At 37.9% G+C, this 27,512-nt stretch overlaps 1 protein-coding gene across 1 annotated transcript in view; it reads right to left on the bottom strand.

Annotated features, from left to right (window-relative positions):
• Positions 1 to 10,587: 10,587 nt before the first annotated feature.
• The window catches only part of LOC136885277 (MFS-type transporter SLC18B1), a 138,199-nt gene continuing 121,274 nt past the window's right edge, over positions 10,588 to 27,512 (bottom strand). The window contains exon 14 of the mRNA XM_067157779.2: positions 10,588 to 11,346. The gene's annotated coding sequence lies outside the window, so the exon portion shown is untranslated. The remainder of the gene's footprint in view (positions 11,347 to 27,512) is intronic.

Genomic DNA, 27,512 nt, shown 5'->3' with positions numbered 1-27,512 from the left:
CAGAATGGACCAAAAGAGATGGCAATGTGATTTTGTTACATGACAAAGAGAGTCCCATACAGCAAAACCAGTGAAAGGCACCTTGGAACCGCTTGGATATGACATCCTTCCACACCCGCCATACTCCCCGACCTGGCACCATCTGCCTATCCCGACCTGGCACCATCTGCCTATCACCTCTTCGCATCAGTGGGGCACGCGCTCGCAGAGCAACACTTCAGCAATTTCGAGGAAGTTGGAAAATGCCTCAATGAATAGTTTGCCGCAAAACACAAGCAATTTTTCTGGCATGGTATTCATAACTTACGTGAAAGATGGGCGAAGTGAGTAGAAGCCGATGGCCAATATTTTGAATAAACAAAAAATTAATGTCCTTTGAAAATCACGTTTTCTTTACCACAAAAACCAGCAGAAACTTACGCATACACCTGGTATGCAGCAAAAACCATGACAATGATTCAGAGAGATGAGAGTAGAGAGTACAGGCAGCTGAAATGAAGGTCCTGAGAAGTATGGTACCAGTGTTGCCAACTTAGCGGATTTTCCGCTAAATGTGGCGGAATTAGAAGACTGTCGGCGGAGAAATATGTCATTTAGCGGGCAGTGGATTTTTTGGCGGAATTCTAGATTTATTATAGCGGAATTTAGTGTTTTATCCATTGTATGTTTTTTAAAATTTGCACTCTAGTCTTTCTCCGAGCTATTCCGTATTTCTTGTCAGGAGCTAGCAGTCACATGAGGAAAACATGTTATTTGGATTTGATGTTATGAGATTATGGTATCATAAATTTGTAATTCGTGCGGAAAGGGTACTTATCTCTTAGTTGACGAATGACGACATATAATGAAACTGTGAGAGAGCAGCATTTATATTTATGCTATGAAGGAAGACCGTTTAATGAACTGGCCTGTTCTGTGTGTGGCCCTTGAGGTAGGGGATTCACCTAGTTTGCACCCAGCAGTAAAACGCCTACAAGTTTTATCTTGCCGGCTTCGAGGCATGGGGTTAATCCCAGTGAAACTCGCAGATCAGGTGAGTGCAGACATTTACTTTATCATTATTATTATTACTCATTATTTGAGATCGGATTTCTTAGCAGAATTTTAGCGGATTTTTATTAGTATTTAGCCGATCTTGAAAATATAAGTTGGCATCACTGTATGGTACAGAAGACAAGGAGAGAGAGAGTGAAAAATAAAGACATACGAGAAGAACTACTGTGCAAAAATTGGAACAGAACAGATTGCTAGTTGCTTTGCGTTGTACCGACACAGAATGGTCTTATGGCGATGATGGGACAGGGAAGGGCTAGGAGTGGGAAGGAAGCGGCCGTGGCCTTAATTAAGGTACAGCCCCAGCATTTGCCTGGTGTGAAAACGAGAAACCACGGAAAACCATTTTCAGGGCTGCCGACATTGGGGTTCGAACCTACTATCTCCCGAATACTGGATACTGGCCGCACTTAAGCGACTGCAGCTATCGAGCTCGGTCAGAACAGATTGAGGTGGTTTGGACATGTCATGCGGATGAAAGAAGAAAGATGGCCGAGATAAGCACTGGAAAGACAGATGACAGGGAAGAGAGGATGAGGGAGACCAAGATTACAATGGATGGACTCGGCTAAGAACAGCACAGGACAGCTTAACTTGAACTGGAACGGTGTTGGATGAGGAATGGTAGAGAGACAGGATGAAGTGGAGAGGAAACCTAATAATGAATTCTGCATAAATGAAAGATTACATGTCTTGCATCCCATTGACATGACATTCACTCTCCTCACATAACAATGGGAAACTATGGCTTGCAGCCAAGGCAATTATCAGCAGAATTAATGACAGAACCTCTCGAAAGCTAAGGCAAGAATCTGACAGTTTAATACAGATACATGATAATATGTTCTTTAAAAAAAGAAAAAGCATCTTAAAAATTATTTACAATATCAGCCATCATAAGGCTAGTTAAGATAAGTTATCACTGAGTGACTAGTCTGTAATAGCAATAGAAATGACCATAAGATATACAAAATTTTACATTTCCATTCATAGCAAAAATAAAGAATTAAAATAACATACATACAGTATGTCATGCCAAATTAAAATACAAAATAAAAATTTGTGCTTCAGTTTAAAAAAATAAAAACCACACAAAAATATCAATTACAATCAACAAAACAATGTACTTAATAGCATTAAGCAAAAAATAAAAAATAAAATGTCACTTTAAACAGCTGTTTGTGACTAGGGGAGGATAAGGCATTTATGTCTTTGAATTGAATGAAACTTCAGTCACAATTACTTGCTCAAATGATTATAAAATAATCATGATAAAATATTAAAAGAAAGGAATCAAGACTCCCGCAGAGAAAAAATTATGATAATTAAGAGGAAGAGACTGATTCTGAGATTTCCAGAGCTCAACCAGAAGATGGTGATAAAAAAAAAAAGAAGAAAATTTATGAGCCAACTACACCATACTCTTAGGATAAATTTCAAATTTCAGAGATTAAGAGGACTGGTCGACTTTTCGGCTCAAGGACAACAATCAAGAAATTTTGGTTTACTGGAAAAGATCCTATAAATTAGAAAAATGTGTTGAAGACAATATTTCTGTAGCCATACTTAGAAATCCTTTCTATGGATTTTATGGCAACTGCTAACTTTTTATTTGTATGAATTTTAGTATTATTTTGTAAAACAAATACATTTAGTTATCCTGTGTTACTTTAATAAATTCACTTTGGGTTAAATAAATAAATAAATAAATAAATAAATAAATAAATAAATAAATAAATAAAACAAAATGATGACCAGATATACAAACCTGTAGAGCAGAGAAATATCTGCTATGTCCATCTGATTGGGTGGGAATTTTTACAAATGTTGTAATGTATAAACTTAAGAAAAAGAAGTGTTCAGTATTATTTTTAATGGCACATGGAACTGAATACTGAGGCAAAATTTCATTTATTTCTCTGACCAGCATTCTTGAAAATAAAGCATCTGATAAATCTAGGACTTATCCAGTTTTTGCCCTGGCAAGTTTCTGCAAGAGATACAAGATCTAGCCATATGTAAAAAAGACAGGACCATGAATAAAAACACATAATAGGATAAGCACAACAGCTGATTGGTGTAGGAAGAGGGCGCTACAGAAAGTGAAGGCAAGTACAAACACAAAAAACGGCAAAGCACATCTTTATACACTGCTGTCTTGAAATAGACAGGCTCTCTCATCAACCCCAATTCTCCATCCATTTCTTCTCAGTCCCTGACGAGCTCATGTCAGCTTCATCGGGAGGGCTCATGTACTGTATGACTGTTTCTTTCTGTTACAGATTATATTCATATGGACTGAGACTTAAACCACTTCAGGAAGTGACAAAAGCTGACTGCAAAGTGTAGAAATAAAATTTATGAGAGCAGCAGATCCAAAAACAAGATTAACAATGATAAAATGATAAAAGAATGATAAAATTTGACAAGATGCAAACATAAAGGGGGCTCTCTTTAAATGTATTGAAAAATTAAGACTACAATGGTTTGGCCATGTTAAGCGAATGGCACTTGATATAACAGCGAGAGTAAGAGTCATGGAGGGCACAGGACCAAGGGGAAGACCCAGGAAAAAGTCAACTGAAGTTAAACAGAACATGATAAATAGACGAATAGAAAGGACGAAGTTTGAAGATGAGATGATCTACAAGGGGCAGTCAAATGAAAACTGAACACCCGCCATAACACACATTCCACCCAAAATGTGGTAACACTGTTTTTATGTATCAATACTGCCGTCGCTGTGGTAGGAGAACTGCATAGTGACAACTCTCAGGTGTGCGCAGTCGTTGGGTTATGTCTTTGTTGGTGCATGGACTAGTCTAGTGTGTTCATCCAGCTATAGAAATGGAGGCAAGCAAAGAAGAGCAGAGATGTGTGGTTCATTTCCTGGTGACTCAGGGTGCTGGAGTACGCGAAACTCATCATCGCATGTCCGCTGTGTACGGCGAACACTGCATGTCCATGATGAGTGTGCACCAGTGGCATAAGCGATTCCGAGGAGAGTGCAAGACGATGCGTGCCCAGGACAGGCCCATTGAGTCATTACTGCTGATGTGATAGGGCGGACTGATGGCCTAATCAAGGAAAACCGACAAATCATGGAGGAAGAAATTTGTGTTCAGGTCAGCATTAGCCATGGCTCCGTGCTTGTAATTATCAAAGATCATTTGCACTTTTGCAAAATTTGTGCGCAGTGGGTTCTGCATCAACTGACAGAGAGTCAAAAGATTGACAGAAAGGCACTTGCATCACCTGTGACGCGTCATAAAGTCAAAACACCCTGGAATAATGTCGGACGGAGTCATCACGTTGCATGATAATGTTTGCCCTCATACTTCCAATATGGCAAAGGCAATGCTTCAGCGATTTCGTTGGGAAACACTTCAACATCCTCCGTACAGCCCGGATCTTTCACCTTGTGATTTTCACATTTATGGCGACCTAAAGAAAGGCATTTGTGGGCGTTAGTTTCATTAGGATGAAACTGGAATTGAGTCTCCCAATGGGAAAAATGTACTAATGCTTTTGGTAATTATTTTTGAATAAAACTACAGAATTCCTTGGTCACGTTGTAGCGGGTGTTTGGTTTTCATTTGACTGCCCCTTATACATAGACCGGCAGAGATGGAGGAGCCTTGCAAATCACACCCAGGCAACCGGTAATGGTCCACAACTATAATGATGATTACAGATATAAAATCTGCTAAATCAGTACATTATTTTTATTACATCAACAAAAAATACCAGAAAGATGGACAGTGGCGGTTAATACCTAACAAAGTCGTGTACAAAGAGCTAGAACCCATTACAGATACTATGCGTAAGAGGAGACTGGGATTCTTTGGACATATCATGAGGATGCAGGATTCGAGACTTCTGAAACAACTAGTAAAACACAATCTCGTCTCAAAAAATGCCACAACAGGATGTAAATGGATCAGAGAAGTAAGAGAGGATCTGAAGGAAATAGGCCTTACAACAGAAGACACCACAAATAAGATAAAATGGAATACAAAACTCAAGAATACAAACCTCCGCTTTACCCTTACACAAAACAAACCAACAACACGCACATTTTCAACTGAGGAAAGGGCACGAAGATCGGAGCGTCTGAAGAAGTACTGGGAGGACCGCAAAGCCCGAACAATCCCTTCAAAGAGACCTGAACGACGGACTGACTAAAGTGATCCTATGTGGTCATAAAAGGAGAAGAAGAAGAGAAGAAGATCATAAAACATTTAAGCTAAAATATTAAATAATTCTTAACCCTGTTCCAACAAACCTATTAATCTAGAAACACTAGCAAATAAATAAAGAATGTTTGGGGAGTCTAAATTTAAATTATGATTCCTTGGAAAGTATTCTGAGTACCAAAATCAGCTTCTTGAAGTTGAATTAGCAGTTTCTGCAAGACATGGACTGAATTTCTTCGATTCCACTACACAATGCCAAGAGTGCTCAAGCAATCTCATGAGATATACACCAAGTTTTTAATATTAGAAACTAAAAACTACCAATGACTGTAAATATTTGTTTTTATTTATGCACTATCACTATTATGCATTAAGTATTAAGGAAACTGAAACACAAGAAAAACTGGCCAATTATCAATCCAGTTCTAGTGTTTTTGGCAATGATCATTTTGGTTTATGATGGAGTGAATATTCCATGATGAAAAGTAAAAGTTCACAGCCACCTTCCTGGGAAATACTTAAAGAGGTATCCTGATGTTTGAACACATAATTGTCTGTATTTAACACAACAAATAAACAAAATTATTTTCGTATTAAACACCGATTCTCCCCTCATGTGTTTAAAAACAGATGTGGAAGTTGTGACAAATCTTTGGCTTGAAATTATGTCATTTTTGTCATAGTTCTTTGTACTCCAAGACAAAAAATCAAACAGTAAAAACATATTTTGACCAGAACTGCAAAATGTAAAAAAAACACACAGTATATGAAAAATACAGATGAGAAATGTTTATGAACTACAAATCTAGTTTTGAATGGTAGAGTCTTCCTATGCTCTGTTTCCTTACAAGACCGCTTCCGCTAACATCTTAATATAGGACAAGACATATATATATACACACACCGTATATAAACAAGCTATAATAGGACTACAAAATAACACACTGGAGGGAAATTGGTTCAATATTCCTTATTTTGCACCTTAAAACTGTGATCATCACTAAATAGTTTATTTGAACCCGCCTTGATCAATACACTCATTAAATGAAAGAAAAACTATTTATTAAACGAAACATGTTTTGGGAAGTCTCAACCATTCCCTTCATCAGTGGTCAGATCAAAGAATCTATAAGTCGACAGAAGAAATCTCATTCTCTCCAGATTCACATGAAGTTATCGTCATCTTCTCCACCTTATCTCACTTCAGGCATTGGCTGTAACAATGAGTCCCTTTCCTGGGAAGACATTTTTGTCTGTCTCTTGCATCTACTACTTAAAGTCCTTCCTCCTTGAGATCATTTATTTATAAAGTGCTGAAGAAACCAACAGCCGGTCCCGCAGTGTAAGAATAGTGTATCTGCCTCTCACCTGGATGCCCCGGGTTTGATTCCTGGCCAGGTTAGGGATTTTTACCTGGATATGAGGGCTAGTTTGAGGTCCACTCAGCCTACGCGATTACAATCGACGATGTCGTTGAGATGGTGGCTCTGGTCTAGAAAGCCAAGAGGCTAAAATTGAGAGCAGTTAACTCTCAAATTTTTCTAGTTACCACATATGTTGCTGGGATATGGAGAGTAAAAACAAAAAAGAGTGAGCAGCGAAGAATTGATATGTTTGAGATGTAATGCTACAGAGAGCACATTATACTAGTGTGACTATACTAAAAGAATTCTGAATTTCAGCGCAACTGTCCTTTAGAATCCAGCAACAAACACCGAGAGCCAAACAAGTGATCGAAGGCATTTTGAAAGGCTCACAAACAAGGGATCGTCTCCTTGATGCGATGGATGATGCAGATCATAGTGGATTAACTTTCCAAATAATGGTCCACATGGCCAACCAGAGAGGCACTAGGAGATTAATTCAGGAAGTCACCACATCTTTTCAAGGACAAAAATGAGGAGGAGAAGCAAGGTACAGATAAGCGACCCATTGATCAAACATTTAAAAAAAAAAGTCTCTTCTGCCTGAAGATCCAAATCTATCAGACAAATGATTTAAAATCTATGGTTGAATTATAACAAAAGCAAGAGGTTCCCAAAATGAAGATATGAACACTACAGATCAAATTGGCAAGGCTATGGTTAAAAATACAGAAATCAATTGATAGGTTCTATCATATTTTAAGTATTTCATAACAATTTAAGATATTGTTTCATATTTATCCAGTTTACAGTCAAATATAAAATACTCCACTGCACAGAATTATACTGATCATACACGACAGAGTTGGCCAAGTTAAGAAATGAAGAGGCGAGGAAAGAAGCTGGAATAAAGACATCCCTATTAGACCGAATCGGCACATCCAGACTACGGTGGTATGCACATGTGATGAGGACGGAGCCTACAAGAACAGCAAGAATAAATTTGGAAAGACAGGTGGAGGGGAAGGTTGATCTAGTTACCAGAGGATGGACAGTGGATGAGGCTCATTAACAGTATCGAGGAAACTGGAATTATACAATGATAATGAATGATTTATAGCACCTTATGCTCCATACTTCCATATGTATATTTCTATTTGTCTGGAGATCCCACACTCATGCAATGCCATAACTTATGCCCCGACCTCTCGTATTAAGCTAATTTCAACTCAAAAGTAATTTCACTTATTAAATAACTTAATCTAGTTTACAAACACTACCAGAGTTGCCAACTTTTGAAGTAGCTTTTCAGCAATCCACACCTCCCCTCAGAAAATGTTCGAGTCAAATACGAAGCTTCTCCCTCCCTTCTCGATGACACACCCCCTTTGCCTTTCCAGACAGCAATCCACTCTAAAGTATATCATATTACACAATAAAATGTTCATATTACCAGTCCGTTCTGTTATAAAACATTCCTTGTAGATTTTTCTTTTTGCACCCAGCATCTGCTTTTCAGTGGGTTTTTTTTTTTGTTAAGCATCCTTCCCCCTGTGATGACATTTTTGCCTTCTGAACAATAAGCAATTCCAGTGTAGATGTGCTTAATGCAGGCCTGAAGTCCTAGTTTTTTTTTTCTTCCTATTAACAGTGAATAATACAACATTACATTAATAGTGGAGAAGAGTAGAGCTCTTTCTTTTCCAAATTTGGCCATCTACGGACCGCATAGAACTTAAGGCTTCTTGGCCTTTCTTCTCTTCTCTTCCCAGAATCTCTTCATTCTTTCAGTTCTCATCTTTCTCTCCTCTTTGGAAATGATCCGTTTGGGCCTCCGTTTTAGCGGCCTCTCTTCAAATGATTTTAGACTGTCGACTCTTCTTCTGCAGTGTAATTCCAACTTCTTTTGCATCTTTCTTGACCTCTTCTACCCACTTGGAGGTGGCCCTTAACCCCATCATGTATCTTATCTGAAGATCTGTTTGGTCAGCTCCTTCATTCACAATGAATTTCACGACGCTCATGGGTAGCAAAAGGAAGCGACGATTGAAGTATTGTTGCCAACTCACAAGCACTGAAACGAGGAGGGTTGGGCAGTAATGCTCGAAATGATTAATTCCTTCTTTCTTTTTTTTCGTGATAATGTCGCTTTTCTCCCTTGACCATAATACCGTAATCGTGAGGAGAAATCTATAATAATTTTGGATACTCTGTAATAGTTGACACCTCTGCACTACTGCCTTAAAATCATAATCTACTAATTTGTGACACACTGACTTCATGAAGGAATATTGGAAGAAGAAGAAGAAGAAGAAAGCAACAACTTTACCGAAGAGCAGATACGAGCCCCGTGGTCTTCAGTAGGACTAAACGACAAAGAAGAAGAAGAATTCACATGAGGTCTAAAGGGCTGACGAAATAATTTGATTCAATACAAGAAACAGAGCTAAACAGAAAAGCTGGATTTTTTTGCTACTTTGCACTTCATTTTGGTAACTTCCATCTGTATTTTCCATGCATCTCCATCATTTCAAATGCACAGTATTAATACCTTATATCACACATTTTCATACCTTAAACTAAAGAACATATACAGTATACAAATATAATGGGACAAAATGTTCTAGCATTCATGTTGAAGCATTCCTAATGATAATGCAAAGGCAAAAGAGGAGTTAAAAGTTCTTGTTATTAAAATTCTGTGCTATTTACAATAGCTATACAGTACTATGATGAAACAGTACCAGGACAATCTGGTCAACTAACACATTTTCACTAACATTCTTTGATCTTTTTCTGCAGAAATCGAGTCTAAAGTGGAATGTGTAGTCACCAAGGTGGTTTCACATTTTGTACTACACCATCTCACATTAAAAAATTTGACCATAGATGACCTTCAGGTCCCTGTTTATCAAGGCATGAATCACATACACACACTGTTGTATGGAAGAACTGTACTTATTTAAGATTTATCATAGTAAGTCGCATACTTGTGGAAACTAATAGTGGCAGACTTACTGCTGCAAACACCTGATACTTTCAATAACATCTTGAACAAAATTTGTTAGTTTGTGCTAATAAACAGTGCTAATACAATAAAAAAATTAAAAGGTTTTTTTTTTTTTAAGACAATCTACGTAGGCAAGTCAGTAAGTATCTGCAACTTGGCTCTATGGCATTGTGTGCTCACCAGGTTGTCTACGTCTGTGGTAGGTTTCAGCGTTATCAGATCAGTACAGCTTGCGCTGTTGCACCGCGCCACTCTCTGTGTTTCATAATCCATTTCTTGTGGTCTGAGGATGTACCAGGAGCAGACTTTCAGCACAATGTTTTGCCACAGAAAAGTGTTTACCAGTGGACTGAACAGTTCAAAAGGGGTTGCACGAGCATGAAGGAAGAGGAAAGATCCGGGCTGCTGTAACTGATGCCAATATTGAACAAGTGCATGATACAAGGTATGATCTTCAATAACAGACAAGTGACTGTTGATGATGTGGCAAACCACATGCACATTAGCCATAGTGAAGGATGCGGTGCATACATGGCTTGCTGAGCAACTTTTGCAGAGGGTATCAGAAAGCTTGTGAGACGGTGGACCATGTGCACTGAAAAGCAGGGTGACTTATGTTTAAAAATGATATCAATAAAAAGTGTGCACTCTTTTTGTAAAAAATAATAAAAATTGGTTGCAGATACTTATTGACTTGCCCTCATATTAGCAGACAGGAACTCTACCAAAAAGTGCAGCATAAAATATGCTGGGTTAGGGCCGGTTCTATTATCTCCTGGTAAACTGGATGGTGGCTACACTGGAAAGAGACTACCAGGAACTGTAAATTACTTGGTACTATACCTTGCCTGTAAGCATTAGGTAGCTATCAGGAGCTAGACACTAATACTCAAGGGTTGGATAGACTGATTTTTAGCAAATTTTTGCATTCCATTGAGATGCTGCCCGTTATCAAAGTATGAAGTTCATTTTGACTGTCTTATTTAACTTCACCCGCATCAACATGGCAAAGCAAGAATGTGATGTAATTGTAGTAATCCAGGAAGTAAATTTATCGGCAGGGCTAAAGTTAAATTACACGGAAAATGGATTCTGCAATGTGGTGACTGGAGAAGATAGGAATAGTCAGAAATTCAAGAGAGAACAATGAAGTTGCTGAATATGCATTTGGTTTTCAAACCTTAATTGTTTTACGATACTGAATAAATAGTCTCCGGTCTAGAAAGCCAAGAATAACGGCTGAGGAGCAGTCGCTTGGTAGGCCATGGCCCTTCGGGGCTGTTACACCATGGGTTTAAAAAAAAAAAAAAAAGCCTTTCTCAGTACCAAGAGCAAGTAGCCAAGTCTAGATGTATTAGACTAATTTGAGATTTCTACGCACAAGGAAATGACAAAAACTGCTCAAATGTTAATAATGACACATACTGGAATCGCACAACTTTAATAGTTATTTTAAAAGTAACTTGCAGTCCCTAATTGCTGGTTGGCCAGCTCCTTGTTCATAATGATATCAAGAAAGTCATTCATGATTACAACCAGCAAACATGAATTTGTTCTGCACAACACGGATCAGTGTTCTTGGGCCTTGTCTTCATCCACACAATGAGTTCACCTAGGCCTATGTTGAGTGAAATGTAGAAGCTCCAGCTCTCAAGAATCACCTGGTATCTGACTCTCAAACTGCCATTCGGTTAACTGAGGTTTATCTTGCCAGTAGAATTTCCTGGAAGTCGGTGAACAGAAATAACAAGTTATCTACTTCCTTACCAGTAGATCATAGAACTGGCCCTTAATCAATTCTACAGGATAATAACTTATGGTAATTTAGTGTACTTGATAGCAAGTGAATGATGATATATTTGATGCACAGTACTTCACTATCAAAGTTCTTATGCTACAAATATCCTACAGACTTCTGTGTCAAGAATTTGCTAGACTGCCTTATTTTCAGAACACTAACACAAAAAATAAATAGAGTAAATACCTTCATATTTTGTTATTGCATATAATTGATTATAACAGGAATTAAAAAATACTGTAAATTTTGTAATGCCTAGAAAAGAATATGCAACTTTTTACAACCTTAATAGAAATACTTCATTCAAAGTTTAATTTCTTAACAGAACAAAATTGACAACTACATGTTTCCACAGGCAAAACTACTTTTCTGAGGTGATTGTTGTTTGCAACATTCCTATTTCTATCTACTGCAGTTACGTCTGACTCAGTGGTTGAATAGTCATGGTTCTGTTTTAAACTGTGTGTGGTTAATACCCAGAGCAAAAAAAATATATGCCGACCTGAAAGCACATAAAGATCAAAACAAGGAAGGTATTTGTGAAGATTTTAGCCTACAGGTACTTGCATATGGATGTGAAAGATGGACAGTGAAAAAATGCAAAAGCAAATATTGGAAGCAACAGAGATGTGAATGTGGGGAAGAACCCGAACCAACCTGTACACAGGTAACAAACGGTACCAAAAAGAAATATGATACACGAGATCGAAACTTAGAAGGCAAAAACTGTGGAACACAGTGACCTTCTTTGCAACATTTTTGAAGGAAAAATTGTAGGAAAGAAGAGAACAGGCTGACCAAAGGTGTCCTATTTTAACTCATTCGCATAATTTTTTGATGAGCAGTGGTTTTGGCGCATGAATCAAATGAGCTCAGCTCAGAATGTCTCGCTTATCTTCATATGTTAGATTCCCTTTGGAATGTAAGCTGTTACAATACACACTGTAAGGAACTAGAGGCATGTACTATTGGTAAAGATGGCAAGAGTTTGAAAGTGCTCGTACACAGTGATTTAGATGGCGATTATGAAAATAATGACCTTTTGGAAAATGAATCCGAGTTCGAGGGTAGTGATAGTGACAGCGAAAGTTACTCGAGTGCACAGAGGATTGAAGAAAATGAGTGAAAGTGTCGTGCCGGTGACAAAATAGAACTGTAGTGTTACAAGTGAACTATGTAGCATGAGTGGAATGTAATTTTTTAAAGACTTTATTGGTGAAGTACTATATAATGTTTTATTTATCATGACCTAACCTGTACTGTTATTTGTAGAGCATAAGATAATTTAATGACCTAACCTGTACTGTATAATATTGTAACATAGGCATTTGTAAATAGTAGAATTCTGTTCTATAGTTCCTGGAATGATCCAGAAAGTTACATAACTTTGTACAAGGTGTGTTACTTTATTGGTATGTGTTCTAGAAAATGTGTTCTGTCTGTTCTGGAAAAATACGACTTTCGTGATCATGCGTATTCTAGAATGTTAGTCCAAGTTCGCGATCGAAAGTAAGGTTGTGATTGGTGAGTCTAGGTGGTAATAGGGAACACGTGCACGCTGATTGGCTGCCTCCAAGGCCAGTATATAGTGAGCGAGGCAGTGTTCGAATTAATTCTGTATCCTGAATTCTGTCGGTCTTGGTCTATCTGTCTGCGAGCAGCCTATCTGGTTGACGTCCCCCGGTTTCGGGATGGCACTCTCCTCGGGTAAGCATTCTTGAATTCCTTCCTGCTAAAATTTCCGTAATGTTCCGATTTGCTTTTCATACAGGAGTCTGCCCTAACCTCGCCTAGATTCACCAAATTAGTTACTTATGACGCCTTAGTTTTCAGCTAGACTTACCTGTTTGTTTCCGAGGCATTCCCATTTCTTGTTTCACTAAAATATGTAGAATGTAGTTTAATATTATTTCCCTTGGGGTTTGCCTCTGGTAGTTCTGTATCACTTTAGGTACGCTAAGTTTTGGATAACCTTTTTCACATCACTGTATATTGCATTGTACAACTACATTGGTAAATAGATGTATAGTTGATTTGAAATTTGAATTTACACTGCTACGAAATAACCTATGTATATCACTGAACTTATAGCTCATAACTTGGAATGTATTTGTAAAATTATCTTGTAAATAATATTTTTTAAATCTAAGGATCACGGTGATTTATTCGGAATCCGCTATCTAAGCCATGTCCATGCCTTTGGTAGGTTCCCAGCCTTTTCATCTTCCCGGTTTGTTGTTCACTAGTTGGCCCTACTGATATTTACATACATGTTTTGTTGGAGACCCGCGTGATGCCAACTACTGTTTTTCCGAGTGTGTAGTGTTTTCTGATATTGTGTATTGTACTCTTACCTTCCCTTTTAACTGTGTTTGTGCCTTGTTTGTGTTACCACTGTAGTAGTAGGTAACAGTAGTAATTAGAAATGGGAGAATAAAGAAAATAATCCTGATATATTCGTGGATACAGCAGTGTTTGAGAAATGCTTACACCACCGTCCAGACTTGAGATGATCCGCTCTTCTTGAAATTAATTCAACTGAAACAAATGTACCACACCCACCAGTCATTCAAGAAAAGAACTATGGCTAATTCATGCAAAAACTGAGTGAACTACCTTCATTAGTTAGTACTTTTTTTGCATGTTTTTGTGTGATAGGTACACTCATATTACTGGTGGACAAATTAAATCTGATTCCAGAGTTAACAATGTGTCCATTTATTGTAACTTGAATGGGTTAAAAACTTGACTACCAGTACCACCTGTAGTTCTCACAAAAGTTGAAAAGAATGGCTCAAGATGGAACTCTGTGGCTGACCTCTAACATTCTTACATTTCACTACACTACCCTGACAAGTAGATTCCTTCCCATGGCAGATGCTGCCCACCCTCAACAGAGGTCTGCCTTAAAGACCATAATAGCAGCACTGAATTAATCTTTCTTCAGCTCATGGGTTGCTGGAGACACCCACGCTCATTTTGGTTTTGGCTGTAGTTTAAGACTGGCTGTCATTGCTGACACAACATGATTCTCGAGATGAAAATCTTGACCCAGGATCAACCAAGATTTGAACCTCAGGCTCCTGGATGGGAAGTCCATGAGCTAATCACATATTCAACCACACTGAATGAATATCAACTAGAAACTTCTCTCACTGTAGGAGGCATACCAGTGTCGTACCTATACACCCACAACTCTTGATTTACCATAATTGAATCAACCACGTTGCGGCTTAACCACGATATCAAAAACACTAAAAATGCATACATTTTAGGAGTTACAGTAATACAGAATTACAAAGGGTCGGGATAATATTGCCGAGTCGTAACAGTAGCAGGAGTGGCACGACCTAGAAGTTATTTGTAGCTGGTGTGTCACCGGCCAGTATGAAACTCTCATCTCCGAAAAACTAGTTTTGAGAAACTTGAGAAGCAAAATAAAGAAAAAGTGTTTTTTGGCACAAAAGCAGAAAATCATGACTGATTATTTTCACAAACAGTCAAGTTAGGTAGTCTGAATATTTGTTTCTTGCTTTATTAGTTTCAACAAAAATTGCTGTTTATTTTTCCACTTATTAATTATGCTAAGTATTGGGTAAGTTAATAAAAAAACAATACAGCAGTTTCATTTATTATCATTCATCTGTGCTTTCAGTGCACCTGTTCTATTTTTAACTTTTTGTGGGTTAACCGCGATTTTACATATCCGGGAAGCCTTTACCCTACAGTATCCTGTTTAATCAAGAGTTCAGTGTAGTTCTGTTCTGTGGGAAGGTTTCATGGCTTTGTAAATTACTTGTACACTGTGTAAAATGACACAAAATAACCAGAAAACTACCCCGCTTACAAGGCAGAAAACTTATTCTCAATGTCAGAGACAGGAGGAGCTCAAAAATGATGTGTTTGTTGCAGTAATGACAATATTGTTTTGAAAAGTTAAATAGTCTTGTTTTTGTTTTAATGATCGGTATTGTAATGTCTCTACTTGTATTTATAAAGGTTATGGATGAAAATTTAAAGAAAACAAAGGCAACATGTAGAGGGGATATGAAAAAATTGTTTGCAGATTAAATAGTGATATGGGGAGTCAACAATACAGAAGTGCTAATCCAATATTGAGAAATATGGTATGAAAATCAGTATGGAGAAGAGCAAAACAGTGGTGATGACAAGAAGAGAAAGAGAAGGAATTGTTAGTATCAGGGGACAAAACCTTGAGGTTGTTAAATGCTTCAAATGTTTAGGTAGTGAAATAATGCAAGATGCAAGGTTGGATAAGGAAATCAGCAAAGGGGTACAAGTGGGAAATACGCTCTACCAGAATATAAGGGACTGGGTGTGGAGCAGAGAAGTTCCTATGAAATGTACAGAGATAATGTTCAAGATGTACTGTGCCCCTATACATCAGAGACTTGGACATTGAGAAAAATAGATGAGAGTAAAATTCAGGCCAGTGAGATGAAGTTCCTGAGGAGCATGGTAGAAAAGACAAGGAGAGACAGAGTAAGAAATGTTGAGGTTGGAAAAGAGATAGGGGTAGAAAAACTGAGTGATAGGATGGAGAAGAATAAATTGAGATGGTTTGGACATGGTATGAAGATGGAGGAGAGAAGGATACCAACACAAGTGTTGGAGTTTAAGATAGAAGGAAAGAGAGCAAGAGGGCAACCCAGAGCAAGATGGAGGAACAGTATAAGAAAAAGAAGACTGAAATGGAATACAATTACTGAAGATTAGTAGTGAAAGGAGAGGCAATGGTGGAGAAGTACCATCAACACCCCGACCTGGCAGGAGCTGGACAAGGGGAAATGAAAACGATTATGTGTAAAAACCAGTCAAATTTGTATAAAATGGTATGGTGAACTTGTCTGCTTATGAATAACAGCTTTTTCCAGCACAAAGTTACGATAATTCCTTAAATTTCTTTTTACAAATACAATCTATCCCTTGCAGTTAGCAAATAATTTACATATATGACCTTTACGATGAACTCTCCCAATAATTAACAGCGAACAATGTCAGTGCCTGGTATGAAAATAATAATAATAACAATAATAACAATAATAACAATAATAACAAGTAATAAGGGAAATTGTGAACTCCTAGCAAACCATTTCATGGACCTTTTAAACTGTGAATCTCCAAAGGAACAATTCACCTATGAAAAACCAACACCTAATCCAGATTCAGAACCCCCCACATTACAAGAAGTCAAACAAATAATCAGAGATTTAAAAGACAACAAAGCACCAGGAGAAGATGGAATAATCGCTGAAATGTTGAAAATTGGTGGTGACAAACTGGCCCAGAGTATTCAAAAAATCTTACAGGACATTTGGTTTTCTGAAGAAATTCCGGAGGATTGGAAATGTGCATTGATTCACCCACTTCACAAGAAAGGAGACAAATCAGATATTAATAACTACAGAGGAATTTCTCTCCTCTCACTCGTATATAAAATCTTCTCTAAAGCTCTACTTAATAGATTAGAGAAACAAACAGACCACCTGATCGGAGATTATCAGGCTGGATTCCGAAAAGGGAGATCCTGCGCAGAACAAATCCTAAACCTAAAAACCATACTACAGATTCGCAAAACCAAACAAACAGTAATCACCTTTGTTGACTTCAAAAAAGCGTATGATTCCATAGATCGGCAGACCCTGTTCAACATACTAGAGGAATTTCAAGTCGACAGGAAAACGAGGGAATTGATTAAACAAACTCTGACCAACACAACATCAAAAGTTAAGTTCTTGGGAGAAATTTCTGAACCGTTCGAAATCAGAACTGGCGTCCGACAGGGAGATGGACTATCCCCACTACTATTCAATTTAGTTTTGGAAAAAGTGATTCGTGAATGGAGAAAAGAAACTAAAGGTATAAACATTGGCAGACTTCTTAAAGACAAAATTCACCTTGACTGCTTAGCTTTCGCAGATGACCTTGCGATCCTTTCGAACAACAGACAAGAAGCAATCCAATCCATAGAAAAATTGAATGAAATAGCCGCAAAAACCGGACTTCAAATTTCATTTGAAAAGACGCAGTTTATGGAAGGAACTAAATCAAGATTCGACAATCAACCATTAATCACCAATTGTGGAATAATTTCCCAAGTAGACAAATTCAAGTATCTAGGTGAAATTATTCAGCCAGCAGGGTTAAATCAGGAAGCTAACAAAGAAAGAACTGCTAAACTGCAAAGGGCTTACAAAATCACATGGAACAGATACAACAAAAGATGTATATCAAAAAATGCAAAATTACGACACTACAATACAGTCATCAAACCAGAGGCACTTTATGCATCTGAAACACTGATCATTGGCGGCAGGTCACAAATGAAAAGCATTGAGAAACAAGAGAGGAAAATTCTCAGAAAAATCCTAGGACCAAAGTTCGAAAATGGAATTTGGATGAAAAAGAAACCACACGAAATTTTTCAATTCACAGAAAAAATCACAGATACCATCAGAAAGAGACGACTAAAATTCTACGGACACCTACACAGAATGGATAACAACAGGCTGACAAAGAAAATTCTAAATCTAGCTCTAACCCTGAAAATCCGCAACAATTGGTTAGCAGAAATACATGAAGATCTACAAGAAATGGGTATCGAGGACGAAACCATTCAAGATAGAATGAAATTTAGAAGCTTAGTAAACAAACATAAATTTGCAGAGAAACCAACAAGAAAAAATACAGGCTGGACAGAAACACGCAGAAAGGAACACAGTGAAAAAATGAAGAGATATTGGGAAGAAAAGAAGAAGAAACATTGTGCAAAATAAGTTCAAACGCGCTCCACAGCTGGGCACAACGAATCAAAAAAAAAAAAAATAATAATAATAACAACAATAATAATAATAATCGTATGGCCTCAGCTACCGTGTGCAGACATTTCAATCTGATGCCATCTGGCTGTCTGCTCATCAATTTTGATTATCCGTTTTATTCTCGGCCCACTAGATGGCAGACCGAGTAAACTGGATCTCTCTTGGGCGTCTGTGGCTGAGATTTTTAATGAATTTTGACGGGTAAACACCAAATGTGTCACCGGAGATCTTTTACATGCCAACATGGAGTGCCAAATGGACTTTTCCCACCCTTCAAAAATCCGACTACTTCTGCTGGGATCTTGGGATCCTGAGGCCGACACTCTACCACTGATTCACAGAGGCAGCTTGGTACAATAGTTGAGAGGATGATACAAGTACAGTTTCCATAACAATTTCAAATCCTGTCATGTATTCATGTATTCTGTATATTTGTGTTGTATTTTCCACTACACAACTGCTTTCCTTGAACCGAATTTTTCCTCAGACTGGTATTGTATCCCGAACAGAGTAAACTAGCCACCTATAATGTCAGTCTTCTACAAAGCCAAATCAAACTAGTCATTAGCCAATTTTATTAAATTACAATACCTTACAATTACCGTATCATACTCTTAATAATATGCATAACACTCCTAGAATAATAGCAAAACAACAATCACAGAAAAGTTTTTGTTCAATATTTTTTCAACTGTCATGGTCTGAAGTTTCCTATCACTATAAAATACAGGCTGATCATAAATCTAATTGATAAATTCAGCAAGGAACATAGGACAACAATAAAAATATGACATACAGGATCACACATACTCTGACTCTGCTGAAGTGAGAGTAACAGCTACAATAGTACTTCCTAGTACTGCACTGTTTAGGAAGAAGAGAGGCAGGTGAAGAATTTACGGTAGTCTTCGTATTCATGAGTTTGACTGACACACAATAAATATAATGAGGAGCAGAGTTTTCCACTTTAAAGGATCAACTGTTCTTTAAACTGAAAATTTTCAATGATTATTTTTCGCTACAGATTTTTTAGGTAGGTATCCTGCAAAAGCAATTTCCATAAAAGTTAAGAAGTACCTTGGAAGAGTAGATACTAAATGCTCCCACAATCCACAACTTCAGTATTATAAGAACATCTTGCTGAATGAACACTTCCTGCCCTTTTAGTGTGATTTATATTAGAACTTAGCATCTGATTAATATGGCTTCAATTTTGAAAACTCAAACATTTTGGTTAAAGAGAGTAAATATTATTAAGATTAAGATATAATTGAATTTAAAAAAAAAAAAAAAGATATTTGTTTGTGGCGTCGACCTCTGCAAATCTTTCGCCACTACTTTCACCATATGAGAGGAACCTGCGTGTAAGTGTAATTACGGAAGTGCAGAGTCTTGAATGTGAGCCAAGGAACGTTAAGGACTACACAAACACCCAGTCCCCAGGCCAGGGATATTAACCATTTAAAATCCGGCCGGGAATTGAACCCGGGGCCACTGGGTGACAGGCAGATGCGTTGCCCCCTACACTGCGGGGCTGAGCTATAATTTTCAATATGTCCCAGAGAGGAATAAATTATAGTATTATTCTGATTTCAGTGCAATCCTGACGTTTTAAAAATTATTCTTAATATCAGGTACAGCATCATGAAATTTCAACATTTTCTTCCCTATACTTTGGCATTCTGAAAGTTACCAATGTTATTAGAATGGATACTACAAATTATGAATGCTATACAAGTGCATATCTGTGCCAAATTTGAAGGGAATTGCACGGGGAGCATTTTCAGTAATAGAAAAAGTTACTTTAATGTAATTTATGCTGAAAGAAGACCCCACATTAATATTAATTTCGGTTTCAGAATTAATAATGTTATTTGCTTTTCATCCCACTAATTACTTTTATGGATTTTGGAGACATCGAGGTGCCGTACGTGCCAGTAAATCTACCGTCACAAGGAGGACGTATTTGAGTACCTTCAAATACTACGGGACTGAGCCAGGATCGAACCTGCTAAGTTGGGGTCAGAAGGCCAGCGCCTCAACCATCTGAGCCACTCTGCCCGACAGATTCAGAATTAAACTGGCTACTAGTAATATAATGTCTCTACAGGATCCTCAAAAATAACCATATGTATAAAATATGATATCACCGTCTGCCCCGTGGGGTGGAGAACCTACTGGCATCAAAATCTCATTTCCTGTTTTAGGGTCATTTCTCGGCCAATACAGTTCAGTCCCAGAAAATTGACTCTCAGTAACCTGACATTCCGTAAAAGTCGACATCTTCACAGGTTCCTTGATTTTTTCATAGAAGAAAAATCATGAAATTAGTCTTTTATTTTATTTCTGTACTTACACTGGTTGAGTGGTATGACTACGGGCAGTAATTTTTGGGACATGCCGTAATACGTAACAACGTTCTTGGTGACAAGGGATTTGTATGTGCGGATTCCCATAAAAAATATTAATTGAACAAATTACTGTACTTCTAGTTAAACTTTCCGTGAATTGGACTTGCCATTTCTTTGTGAATTGTTATGTGGGGAAGTTTTTAAGTTCAGCGCTGTGTTGACTGAAAGCTCGGCTTTATTATAATATATATAGTGGCTTTAATCCAGTTCATTTATTTATTTACATTAATACACAATGAGTATGACAATGTAATTGTAATGGGTGATTTTAATTCACAAGTTGGCTCACAATGAACAGGATCCATTCTGGGCCCTCATGGAATGGGAAACAGAAATGAAGAGGGAGAATATATACTAGATCTATGCATGATAAACAATCTGATAGTGAGTAACACTTGGCTCAAGAAAAGGGACTCCCATAAGATCACAAGATATAGCTGGGATGATAAAATAGGTAGAGTAATAGATTATATTCTGATAGATCAAAATGTATGGAAAAATGTCAATGATGTTAAGGTCATTCCAAGTGAAGACCTTGGTGGAGACCATAGACTGTTGGTTGCAGTTATTGCAGAGAAAAGACCTCCCAAAGTCTGTAACAAAAGAGTCCCAAAAATAAAAACTTGGCGACTAACCGAGCCAAGTATAAAGGAAGAATTCAGGGAAGGTGTCCGCAGGTTGTTGCTGAGAGAAGAGCTGAAATTGGTAGATGAAGAATGGGATACTCTAAAGAAGGTTTTGGTTGGTACAGCAGAAAAAGTATGTGGATGACAGTCAAATAAGAAAACCTAAAGAAACTGCCTGGTGGAATGATGATATTAAAAAGGCTATCAATGACAGAAACCATGCAAGAAGATCCTTATATCAAGCAAGAACGTGGGGAGATCAACACAAAATAGAGGAGAAGCTGTCACTTTACAGAAAGAAAAAATTACAGGTCAAACAGTTGGTTGTAGCTGAAAAGCAGAAATGCAAGGAAGATCTGGCTACCAAAATAACGCAGGATGGAAATAAAAACCTGTTATACAGTATTGTTTAGAATAGAAGAACTCAAAATGAATCTATCCAATCTGTAGAACTTCCTAACGGTGAGGTGACTAGGGATAAGACCAAAATATTACAGGAGTTCCAAAGGCACTTTGAAACTTTGCTGAACTGTTATGAAAATGTCACTCCATTAGACGACGAGCCTTATGATTTTGGCAGCACAAATATCACTGGTCTGACATGGTTGGAAGTAGAGACAGGAATATCTAAGCTGAAAAACAACACATCAACTGGATCAGATGAATTAAGTGTTGAGATGATCAAAGCACTAGGAGAGGTAGGACAACAGTGGATGTACAGGGTACTAAATAGAATCTGGAAAGAGAATGTAATACCCAGTGACTGGAAGCAAGGAGTTATCATCCCACTGTTGAACAAAGGTGACAGAAAGAAATGTACCAACTACAGAGGTATAACTCTGCTGTCACATGGCCTCAAAATCTACGAATCCATCCTTGAGAGCAGGATTAGAAAATATGTTGACCTTACACTTGAGGAGGAACAACATGGATTTAGACCTCATAGATCAACTATAGACCTCACTTTTGCCACCAGAATGTTCTATGAGAAGTATTGGGAGAAAGGTAAAACACTAATAACTGTTTTTCTGGACATCGAGAAAGCACATGACCATGTACCACGCAGGCATACATGGGAATGTTTGAGACATAAGAAAGTCCCCGATGACATTATAGCGCGATTACGATTATATGACGAAACCAAGTGATGTGTCAAGGTCCAGGATTGAAGGTCAGGTTGGTTTGAAACGAAGAGTGGAGTCCAGCAAGGAAGTTGTCTTTCACCACTTCTCTTCATAATCATAATGGATGAAGTTTTAAAAGCAGTTAAGAGAAAGGATCCAATAACTAATGCCCTGGTTTTTGCTGATGATGTAATGGTATGGGATGAGACAGAAGCGGAAGTACAAACAAGACTAGATCTCTGGCATGAAGCTTTTACAACCTTAGGTCTCAAAATCAGCAAAACAAAGACAGTTGGCTTGGTGATGAGTAGAAACTCTCCACCTGTTCATCTAAGAATTGGAGATGAGGAGATGGATATTGTAGACAACTTCCAGTATTTAGATAGTGTTCTGTCATCAGACAATACCATACATCAAGAGATTAGTAACAGAAGACAGAAAGCTTCCAAATTCTATCACGCTGTACGTCAAATACTTTGGGATGAAATATATCTGTTAGTTTCCAAGATCAGCTTGTAAAAAATATAACTAGTACCTATACTGACGTATGGCCTGGAAGCAGGAACACTTACTGGACCAACAAAGAGTCGTCTTCAGGCAACAGAAATGAAGTTCCTCCATTCTTGTCTACAAAAAACAAAAACGGATAAAATAAGGAATGTGGATATCTGACAACAGCTTGGATTGGAAAGAAGCTTGCTGGAGACTCTAGAAGTGAAGAGATTGCAATGGTATGGTCACATGAAAAGAATGAACCCTCACAGGACTCCTCGAACATACTTTGACCACAATGTTCCTGGGAAGAGACCAAGAGGAAGACCTCGTGATGTTTGGGAAAAACAGATATTGAAGGACCTTGAAATTAGAGATGTGAACTGGTGTTGCATATATGAGCAGCATCTGTGGATGGATAGGACAAACTGGAGGAGGCTTGTACACAACCGCACCCGGCTTGCTGGAGCGAAGAAATGATGATGATGATGATGATGATGATGATGAGCCACGAAAATCTACCTTCGTAAGTTGTTTAATTATTTTAATTTTTTTTTTTTATAGACTAGGTTTTATGTTTTATTTTGGTCTCTATGTGTTACAAGCTTTCAGTATTTTTCTGGTCGTGTGGTCTAGGGGTAGTGTGGCTGCCTTTCATCCAGGGGCCCCAGGTTCGATTCCCAGCCAAGAAAAAGATGGATCGATCAGATTAGCAAATAATCCAGCTGGATGAGGTCTGGATTTGCAACAGGTTATCGAAGAAGACATCTGCATGGACAGAAGTAAATGGAGAGCGTTCATTCACTGCACATGGGAAACTGGTGCTGGTTGATGATGATGATGATTGGTCCACAGACGGGTTTGATGCAACTCTCCATGCTACCTTATCTTGCGCTAACCTTTCCACTTCTATGTAACTACCACATCCTACATCTGCTCTATCATATTTATGTCGTGATCTACCCCTATCGTTTTTACCCTCATGTCTTATGATAAGTCCTATCATTCTATTTCTTCCTTGTCAAATTTTGCCAAATCGTTCTCCTCTCAGCATCTCTTCATTTGAAATCCAGTCCACCCATCTCATCTTCAGCATTCTTCTTCTATACACCACATAGCAAAAGTTTTTATTCTCTTTCTGTCTGAATTAGTTATTGCCCATGTTTCGCTTCCCATGCAATGCCACACTCCAGAAGAATGTCTTCCAGAACATCTTTCTAATTCCTATATCAATGTTCCAAGTGAATAACTTTCTTTTCTTACCAAAGGCCTTCCTTGCTTGTGTTAGTCTGTATTTATGAGGGGCATTCAATTTATAATGCAACACATTTTATTTCTCGGCCAATTTTTGTTTTAAAAATCGGAATTTTGTTTGGGACAATTTCGAATATTCCCACTTCATCTCGTACAGTTCCATTAATTTCCGATAGGAGGCAGTGCTATAACTAGCCTTCAAAACAGTATAATGGAGGTGTGTACCAAACAGAGAGCAGTAACTCCAGGGTATCACAGATATTCATAGGCGCTTGCAGAATATCTATGGAGACCTGGCAGTGGACAAAAGCACAGTGAGCCTTCTCCATGACAGTGCAAGTCTGCGCACCCGACAGGAGCTCACAAAACTTCAGTGGACTGTTCTTCCCCATCCACCCTACAGCCCAGATCTCGTGCCTTCTGACTTCCATCTGTTTGGCCCAATGAAGGATGCACTCGGCGGGAAGTACTACACGGATGATGGGAAAGTTATCAATGCAACACAACGTTGGCTCCGACATCGACCAGTTGAGTGGTACTATGCAGGCATACAGGCCCTCACATTACGGTGGCATAAGGCCGTAGCATTGAATGGAGATTATGTTAAAAAATACTGTAGGGTATTGTAGCAAACGGATTAGAGAATATCATGGTGTATTTCAATCCTCAATGAAACCAACCTGCTTTTAGAAAAAAAGTGTTGCATTATATACAGTGGAACCTCGATTCTCAACTGGAAAGCGCGCTCGCTGTACAAGTTGGTACGAGTGCGAAATGCTACAAACGTTTTAAATGTAACGTGCGCAAATAAAATGATTGTGGTTTTTATAACATTTTAACACAAAAACATGAAATTCCCAGCCTTATATTAGGACCAAAACAGTAATAGGCAATCCCAAAACCTCCTATGGCTTTATATATGTGTTAAGAAGGAGCAGTTTCGATTCCTGCCTGAAAGACCAGTGACTATACAATGTCCTGAGGGAAGTGCCAAAAACCTGTTCGGCGATACAATAGGAGAAATGTAAAAAAAAAATTAACATCTAACACTGGTCATAAAGTAGACGTTTTGCAAGTAGGCCTACCTACGAACATTTGACGAAACTCATTCCGTCTTCAAGTAAAGCCGTTGAAATGCGCTCTGTCTCCTTCCAATTGTTTTGGCCACTCTCCTTTATGATTTCCGAGGATTTTCTAAACAATACCACCCGAATGCGATGCTAAGATAGTCCCTTATGCAAGTTCACCACTGATCGCTTTTCCAGTACAGTACCGGTACTTCCACTAATTATCTCAATAAGGCGACGTTACACCAAGATCCGTAAGTATGCCATAGCCGTCCTTTCGTGAGATACAGTTTCTTGGAAAACACGTGTTCGAGGATATAGCGTTGATGGGGCTGAAATTTCTGGCCGGTTATCTGGGAAATCGTTTCTTAGAGGAACGGATAATGCAGGATTTTTACAACGTGATTTAATTAGGATGCTCACGGGACCACGTAATTTGAATGACTAATCCGGGAAAACGTAGTCTTTGGGAACGTATAATCGAGGTTCTACTGTACTGTCCTCCTGCCTTCCACTGTCATTAGTTATTCTACTTCCCAAGTAACAATATTCATCTACTTCCTTTTCCTAATCTAATATTTCCTGCATCACCTGACTTCATTAGACTGCATTCTGCTACTTTTGTTTTGGATTTATTTATTTTCATCTTGTAGCCTCCAAGACTGTGTCGATACCATTTAGCAGTTTCTCCAGATCTTCTTCACTCTCAAATAAAATAACAATATCATTGGCAAATCTCAGTGTTTTGATTTCCTCTCATTGGATTGTGATTCCTTTTCCAAATTCCTCTTTGATTTCCTTTATTGCCTGTTTTATGTAAACAATGAACAAGAGAGGGGACAAACTGCAGCCTTGGCTCACTCCTTTCTGAATTGCTGCTGCTTCTTCATAACCTTTGATTCTTATCACTGCAGACTGATTTTTGTACAGATTGTGGACAATTCTTCTTTCTAGGTATCTGATCCCAATCACCTTTAGAATCTTGCATAGTTTGGTCCAATAGAGGTGACAATATTTTATCAATGATCAGCTGACAATTCCTAGCCATTTACCAGTTTATAAATGTGTTTCAGAATTTTCTGAACCTGCTATTATATGCGTGACACTCCCTCCATTTACACCATTTAAGTACAATAATGTATGGTCCACTATCATTATATTTAATTTAAATAATGACTTCAGTATGGAAGAACAAATAAGTTCATTTTTATTCTGCCATCAGATGTAATTACAATGATGGCAATAAACAACAACTACCCAAAAATTTCATGTTCAAAGAATATTAATATTACTTAATCTACATATAATTTACAAAGTTTATTCCACGTACTCAATACTGTACAATAATTGCAATGTCTATAAATACATTACAATATGTTACCAAGGTACTAGTTTCGACCCTATGTGGGTCATGATCAGCCTAACTAAGATACACTTATGGATTTGCCGAAGCCCTAAAACAAAATTATTGTGGAAATAAAATTTAAAAGAATGAACTGTGTAACGTAGATTTGTCTTAGGACTTTGGCAAATCCATAAATGTATCTTAGTTAGGCTGATGATGACGACCCATATAGGGTCAAAACTAGTACCTTGGTAACATATTGTAATGTATTTATAGACATTGCAATTATTGTACAGTACTGAGTAGGTGGAATAACCTTTGTAAATTATATGTAATCTTAATTCAATATGGAAATTTACAACCTTGAATTACTTAATCTACGCTCCATGTAATAAGAAGCATATTTGATTTAAATTCACTGCAAACATAAATATTCAGGAGGGAAAACAAAGAAAGACTGGAATTATACAAGTTAAGAGAACACACAATGCAGCAACTTATCACATTCAAAGTAGGTTAACAGCACATGCTCGGAAGAAAAGTAACTCCACAAGGTCCGTAGGTTATATTATATTAGTGGTGGAGAAAAACAAGACAAGAGGAGTGAAAGGTACACAAAGCTTGAAATCGTGGAACATTTTGAGTACCTGGGAAGCAAACCAATGCAAAATGCAGAAATGAGATCAGTAAAATGATACAACAGGGAAATGCATTTTACCAGAGTGTGAGGAACTTGGATCTACAAGAAGGAAGTGTAAAGAGGAGATGTATGAGGTGCATTATTGCTCCATACTGAAATATACAGTAGAGTCCAGAATACTGAAGAAAAGACAGGAGAGTAAAATGCAGGCCCAGTGACGTGAAATATTTAAGGAACGACAAGAAAGAAGAGGGTAAGAAATCAGGATGTCAGGAAAGAAATTGCCGTAC

Source organism: Anabrus simplex, chromosome 14, assembly GCF_040414725.1.
Source record: "Anabrus simplex isolate iqAnaSimp1 chromosome 14, ASM4041472v1, whole genome shotgun sequence".
NCBI lineage: Eukaryota > Metazoa > Arthropoda > Insecta > Orthoptera > Tettigoniidae > Anabrus > Anabrus simplex.
This window is presented reverse-complemented; position numbering and strand designations above follow the sequence as displayed.